The following is a 7,760-nucleotide window of genomic DNA, read 5'->3' as shown; positions in this document are numbered from 1 at the left end:
CACGCATCATCATGGTTCCCTGTGACAGGGCAAGAGACATTGGAAAGTCAAGCTCTAGCAGTGATTACAAAGCCTTCCTGGAGAAGAGGCATGTCACTTCCACTCATATTTCATTGGCCAAAGCTAGTTTCACAGTCTTGCCTGACTATTGAAAGCAGGGATAGTGGTGGGGAAGAGATATTTAATTTAACTGTTAGCAGAAGCACACCAGATATCAGGGAAATCTAGAACTGCCAACCACAAGCACTGCTTAAGAAAAATAAATTACAGTAAATGTCTAATTCTATACCAGAAAATGTCTCCAGCTGCATCAGATTCAAAAAGGATATTTCTCCGGCTGACCTAAATTTCTTCAAGCAGAATCAAATTTCTTATGGTGTCAGCTTCTTCTCTTCCTCAACCCTTATAGCTTCATTTCTTGGTAGAGATCTCAAGGTTTATGGTGAACATTATTTAGTACCCAGTTGCCAAGATAAGATGACAAGCTAAGAAGTTGTATTTCCATTGCTATACTAGTCTTGCACAGCAGTGCACAAATACAGCTGTGTGAAGTCTCAGGGCAATTGCTCCAAAGTCAGATAGACCTGGGTTTGGCACTTGGAGTAAAAGAGCCACGTAAATCTGCCAGTCTTTGATGAACCTCCTCAGATTGGCGGAGACCAGAGTCACATTCTTTTGGATCATCTATATTTACTGGCTGATAGCAGAAGGCTCAGCTCATGGCCTTTTCTGGGGCATTTGGGCAGACAGTACAAATTGCTATTGATTTTTTTACATTTTATTCATTCTAGAAAAAAATAAAATAAAAATTCATCCAGGGAAAGGGTACAAAACATGAGTAATAGGACAAAATAATAGAATTAGAGAAGAGGATCTTGAAAGTCAATTAGTCCAGCTGCTCATCTGATGCTTGGATCTCTTCTGCTGCCTTCCATCCAGGTGATCATGAGCTTAAAACTTCCCCATGGCAGCAATCAGTCACGACTGCCTGGTGCCATTCATTCTGCCTCGGAAAACTCTGACTGCTAGAATTATATTTTATTTTGTGCCAACGTCTATGATTTAGTAATGGAGATATGCCTGCATAGTTGAAAAGAGGTATGCTATTTGACTCCCGAAAAGATGTATTTTATTATGCCATTTGCTTCTCACATCAATTCCAGGGAGTCAGTATTATTATCAGACAGATGAGAAAATTGAGGCTTGGGGAGGTTAAGTAACTTGGTGAAGGTGACAGTAGTGAGTTACAAACTGGGAAAGAGTGAATGATTGTGCTTGTGACAGAGAAAAAAAATACCATCCATTGACTTTGCATGAATACAAACACACTTATATGTGACAGTGATTTTATTGGCGATATAATATTTTATCAAGAAGGTCTGACAACGACCTCAAGCAGACCACCAATGTTTTATCTCTTATCCAGGGCTGTAGATTTCCTGTGGATAATTACTCTCTTTCCAGCCCTTTAATAAAATTCAGTGCTGGGCATTGAAGTATGCAAAACAGAATTGAAGAATGAGTATATGCATAAAATATTCTTCCTGTAAACCTTAATAAAAGGGCTATGATTTGTGCAGAAATTTTTATTTCAATAAAATCAGAGACTGCACTTTGTTTGGGGACTGTGTGTCCAGAAGAGCAGTCGTTTTCAAATAAGTATCTATGAGATCATCAAAAGATAGAACTGACTCACCTCTTAGGGGTCATTTCTCTAACGTAATATGTCCAACAAACCAAGCAACCTATAATCAACCAACCAAACAAACAAAAAAAAAAAACCGAACTAAGCTCTGAGCCACAGTGATGCATTAGTAATTCAATCTATTAATATATTAACCAACTTTCCTGTGCTGTGTGCATATGAGAGTGGTTTTTGCTTTCCCTGAGCCACTATACTAAAATAATATTCCTCTATCAAAGATTTTTTAAAAAGAAGAATGGTGGAAAATGTGAACCTTGGCTTCCTGTTCCTGGGACAGAATCATTTCTCCCCACTAGGGCTTAGAAATAAGATCACTTTGGCTAATTCCCCAGGAAAGCAACAACAGGTGTGGAAGGGACCCACAAAAGGAAAGAATGTAACACACATCGACTTTATTCTGGCATGCAAGGAAGGCTCTGGGATTCTCACTTCATTTCTTCTTGTTTTTATTACTTCTAACATTCCTCTTTTCCACATTCAAGTTTCTGCCACGAATTACACACTCCTGCCTGCTTATATTCAGAGAGGTTTAGGTTTACATCCAATTGTGACCCAATGTTCCAATTTCATCCAGCACAATGTGAGCCTGGTGAATGCCTGGATTGTCTGGACCCTCTGAGCCCTGAACTTTTAAGCAAAAACAGTCAGATTCTTCCATTGTTCTGGAACAGAAGCACTGCAAGTATATAAGACCACCTCTAACCCTTTTAAGCATGTCCTTTTGCCCCTTGAATGATGCAAATTATATATCCTCGAAGTTCTAGGGTTGTGGGGTCTGAATAAATACCAAGTGAATTTAAAAAGTACACAGTATTGTAATTTTTATCAGACCAATACTCCTTTTAAAAGGAAGATGGGCTGGGTTACAGAAAGCTATAATCAGTAACAGTAGAGTCATTCTCTTTAAACACCCATTCAAGCAGAGTTAGAAAATAAAATTCATTCTAGCATGCATTTGATCCACATGTAAATGAGTGTTTTTCTTTTTTTCCCATCATTTTAAGGAACTTATTTTTAAAAGTGATATAACCAGTTATTTTCTTAAGATGATGATCTTTAAATAGCAACTATGCATTAACTACCTCTATTTTCTTCCATTTTTTCTAATTCTTATTGTCAGACCACTTTAGAATCAAATCTTTCTTTAAATATGCATACAATTTATTTGCCTCTATTTTTATTCTTTGGAATTTTTTTTTTTCATTTTCTCTCCTTTCTCTACCGTTACATGTCAAAAAAATACTACAAGACCCCCAGGATTCATTGATAGGCTCATTAGAGAAATGAACACAATTCAAATGAAGAGATTTGTATTTGCACAGGCAAATTACTCATCCTCTTTATGCCTCTGATTCCTGGTCTGTAATTAGGCTAATCACGGTATCTATCTCTAAGGGTCGTGAGATTTAAAGGATTCACATCAAGTGCTTTGTACAATGCCGGGCACGTAGCAAACTTGATAACTAACATTGTTTTTGTCTTTGTTATTTAAAAAATGCTGTCTAAAATACTGAGCTAAGTGCCGTTAAGGATACAAAAGACTAACAAGACATGAGTCTTGCCTTTGAAGAAAATACCATGTAGAAATAAATTTGAGACCTATGCACAGATGTCAAAGGCGAATAGTAGAAAATGCTACAGGAGTGTTATCAATAAATGGTGTGGGGGGTTGGAAGAAGGGCTAGGATTCCTTCCCTTTGGAGGAATCATTGAAAGCTTTAATCAAGTGACGGCATTATTTAGCTGAATCTTGGTGGAACGCTAAAAAAAACCAGAGTGGTAGTATTCTACATATTCTGTAATTTGTATAGGTTAAGCACAGTACTTGTCTTAATTTGCATAATCTTTGTTTATCAAATGAGGTTGTACATTTGTCCATTGTATTTGTATCTGTGAGTCCATCTAATGTATCACTTTATGTCCTTAGCCTGTTTCCCATGAAAGTCTGTGTTTTTCCTAGCCTTATGTAAAAGCACTCTGTCTTTTATGGGTGATGAATATTATGTTAATAGTTTTCTAAATATCGACCAATCCTTGCATTTCTAAAATTAACTCCACTAAATTTTACTGTATTCCTTTTATGCACTGTCAGATTCTACTTTCTAATTAAAGAAATGTTTATATGAGACTCTGGTTCCACTTCAGCAGTGTTTCCAAAAGGCAAGGGTGAGACAAAAACAACCAAAAAGATCGCTGCACCTTCCTTGAGTTGAGTTTCCAAGCTCAGGTGCCAGACTATGTATACGAGATTTGCAAATGAAGTGAAGATCTGTTTTTTAGCTCCTTAATCCAACACCTACCTTGAAAGTCTAAAAAAAAAAAAAAAAAAAAGATTAGTTGGAAGTTGAAAAGATAATTTCTTTGGATAATACGGTTGGCATTTGTGGCTTTTTTTTCCTCTTTCTACTCCTCGTACGGAGGAGAGGAGGGAGGTGTTTTTCTTACTTCAAACTAAGTGAGAAGGGCTTGGGAATGTGACATCTGTCCCCAGCAGTTTGAAAGATAAGCACTTTTTAGCATATTGTCTCCTAAAAGGGCCAGAGTACTATGCTCTTGCAGAACCTGGCCAGTTGCCAGGAAAGAGAGGCGTCTCTTTTCTCTTCCACTAAAGCGGGTGGAAAGTATCTGCTCTACTGGGGAACAGAATGCTGCTGGGTGACCTTCATTTTTATGATGTAGACTCTACTTGACTCCTTCACCTTGGGATGCTTGTTCTGGGGGAATCCAGCCCCTGGTTGTGAGGAAGCCTGACTTAGTCCGTGTAAACGGGCTACTTGGAGAGGAACTGAGACTCCAGCCAACAGCCCGCGTTAGTCACGCAACGTTCCAGTGAATGGCCTTTAGATTCTAGCCCCTCGCGGTTGAGTCTTGCTTCTGATCCCCCAGACCCATGGAACAGTCCCCTTATGCTGTTTGAACTCTGACTCATAGAATCCTTGTGCATAATAAATGGTCATTTTGCACCGTGTAAGTTTTAGGCCATTTGCGACACAGTCTTAGTAAATGGAAGAGAAATGTACCTGAAAACTGAAGATGAAAGCCTGAATCTGGATTTACATGCTTGTGGCCAAGAAAAGTGATCCAGGGCAATAAGTGAGCCAACTACACAGTGGCTGACAGCCAGCCAGGATGCGGGCTCTTTACAACAGGAAGAGGTGAAGAAGCCAGCCTGCAAGCATTTCACCTGTGAGAGACCCAGAGAGAGACAAAGTGACCCAGTACAGGGTGACTGACATTACATAGAGGGTGAAGGAAACAGCCAGGGTAAGGAGAGACATTACATCACCCGAGGCAAGAATATCTGAAAGCTCCAGTAAGCACTGTGGGACAGAAGTCTACCTTTCTCTTCCTCGATCTTCAAAGTCTTGAGGCACCAGGGCCAGATTCCACGTGCCTCCACCCCGGTGCACTGTGCTCTCCCCCACCTCATCCACAAGACTGAGCCGGAGTGGTAGCTGGCGGGGAGGGGAAAGAAAGTGAAGGGGCAGAAAAAGCAGAGAGGGACAGTGCATCGTCCTCCCCCAGCTCCGACAGCCTTTCCAGCAAGCAGGGGTCTCCAAATGAGAATGAGAAAAGCTTTAAGAAAAATTCAGACTGATGATTATTACAAGGAAATAGCCACTTTGGTGATGGAAATGAGGCTGTTCTTGCGACCAGAAGGAGCAGGAAAGCTATGGACCACAGCTACATCGAGAGTGGGGTTTGAACGGAGACTACATTTAACTCTCACCCTGGCAAGTCTGCCTCATTTATCTTTCATGGTGCTCATTTTGTTCCAGTCAGAGATATTCAAAGAATGTATATTCTGGCACCATCAAATGTGAGGAAGGTTGGTGTGGTGTGTGGAGGGGCATCTCTCTGGTCACTACATGAGTGTTGACAGGTTAGTTAAGCATGTAAACCCATCCTATGAAACGCTGAGATGGAGATTAGAAATGACGGTGGAAATACTGCATTCCTTCTCAGCACTCCTTCCCCTGAATTATTTAGCAACATTTACGCTAGCGACTCACTCTCTTCGATATCACATCCCAACCTCCCTTCCCTGGTGGTGTGGATGCTGGGTTTGAAATACGTTGAAGTTGCACCATGACACTCTTCACTGACAATCTTCTAGGTATTTTAAACAGGGAAAAAATTTAGTGCCACCTAAATGTAGTGCCAGAAATCGGTGTTTGCAGAACTATTCAAAGGGGTGGGGAAGCGAAGGTCAAGGAAAACCACTGCCAACATTTGGGAAATCAGGAATTATAGGAAGCATAGGATGGTGACTCCAATTAGCTGCCGCCTGCTGCTGTGAGTAATTCACAGAACGCCTGGAAGTCACTGGACTCCTTGCGACTGCAGTCCGTCCACAAGTCTGCCAGCTGCTGCCAGAGGAGAATCACTGCTCCTGCTCCTTCTCCTCTTCTGCCTTCTGCTTTTCACATTGTCTCCCTTTGGAAGGATGTGTACTGGTCTCCAATGAGTGAGGGCTTCTGGGAAATGTTGTTATAGGATTTTAGTCACTGAAATGTAAGGGAAATTTGGAGGGACAGAGAAGATGTGAGCGAATGACAGACTTTTAAGGGCAGTTGCCTAGCTATCATCCTTTTCCATTTCCTTCTTTAAAGCCTCAGAAAGAGGTGAGATTTGGTTGACACGGCCTGCCCCATGATGGGGAGTGCTCTAAGGGTGGGCATGCAATTACAGCTTTCTGGTTTATGTTTAGGGGTGTGTTTTTGCGTTTCCGTCTTCTATTGAACATGACGAGGAAGAGCGTAACTTTACACAGGCAGCCACTTAAGAGACAAGGAGGAGATTGGTATTAAAAGGAAAATAGAGAGGAGACAGAAAAATAAACTTCTTCAAGTGGATCAGTTTTATAACTCTTCACGTTATGCCTGGCCCCTGTGCTGATTCCTAGTATTGTGAGTGTAATGATAAGTTTCATTATTGTCTGGGCTGTTTCCTGTCCCGGTTTCTGTTACTGGCGGTAGACAGCATCATCGTCAGTGAACCTGCGCAGGCTGGAGGTCGTTGCGCCTTCTGCTGCTCTTCAGAATACATCTCGCAGGCAGCTACAGCTCTGAGTGGACACAAAGCCACATCCTTCCACACTTTTCCTTTGAAGGAGTCTCTGCCATGGCAGCTCTTCTGTTCCTGCTGAGCGGACTGAGCTGGAAGACCTGGATGAGAGCTCAGGGAAAGATCTGATCATAAGTGTCATCAACAGTGGATTGGGGCCCAGTCGTTTATGCAGTGCCTCGGCAGGTGTCGTGTTCCACCGGAGTGTTGTGACCCTGGAGGCACATTTTTATGGTACCTAGAAGTGGTTCAAGGAGCTGGAAATGAGTTGACCTAGTTCTAAGGTATTGCATGTGTCCTGGTTTGCCTGGAACTTTCTTGGCTTTAGCACTGAAAATGCCACATCCTGGGAAATCCCTCCATCCCTAGAAGACTGGGATGGTTGTCACCCCACCAGGGCCATAGTCTCACCTGTCACTTGTCAGTCATGAATCCTTGCAGACATAGACTCACCTCTCTGGGCCTCTGTTAACTGAGCAAGTTTGAAAATCTGGCCCCCAGATCCACTCCTAGTTCTGAGATTGTGCTCCACCTACAAGGCTTGCTCGACCTGAGAGACCAGAGAATGAGACTCACTGCAATCACTTGGTTCTATCATATTTTACAGACAAGGTGACCGAGGCTTGGGAAGTGAAGTGACTTTCTCGATGTCATGAACGCCCATGGAGTGACTGAGCCTTGGTTTTCCCACCCTCAGGCTGGTACTGTCTTGACTGCAAACTGGTCTGTCCCAAGGTAAAAGTTCAAAGAGTCGAACGATTACTCCTATGACAAATACTCAGGGACCTGAAGGGTTATTCAGCTGAGCTAAACACCTCCACATTTATCTTTAACTCGTCAGACACACCTCCTCTCTAGGCTGTTCCCTGTGGGGTCATTGGTCAAATCTACCTTTCAGTGACACTGTCTTGACTCCGTATGTGGGCACAGAGCGACTAAAGTCAATTCTGTGTCTGTGCAAAGAACTATTTCCCTGTCTCTCCAGGCT

Source organism: Camelus bactrianus, chromosome 5 (assembly GCF_048773025.1).
Source record: "Camelus bactrianus isolate YW-2024 breed Bactrian camel chromosome 5, ASM4877302v1, whole genome shotgun sequence".
Taxonomy (NCBI): Eukaryota; Metazoa; Chordata; class Mammalia; order Artiodactyla; family Camelidae; genus Camelus; species Camelus bactrianus.
The sequence above is the reverse complement of the archived record's forward strand: the minus strand, read 5'-3'. Positions refer to the sequence as shown.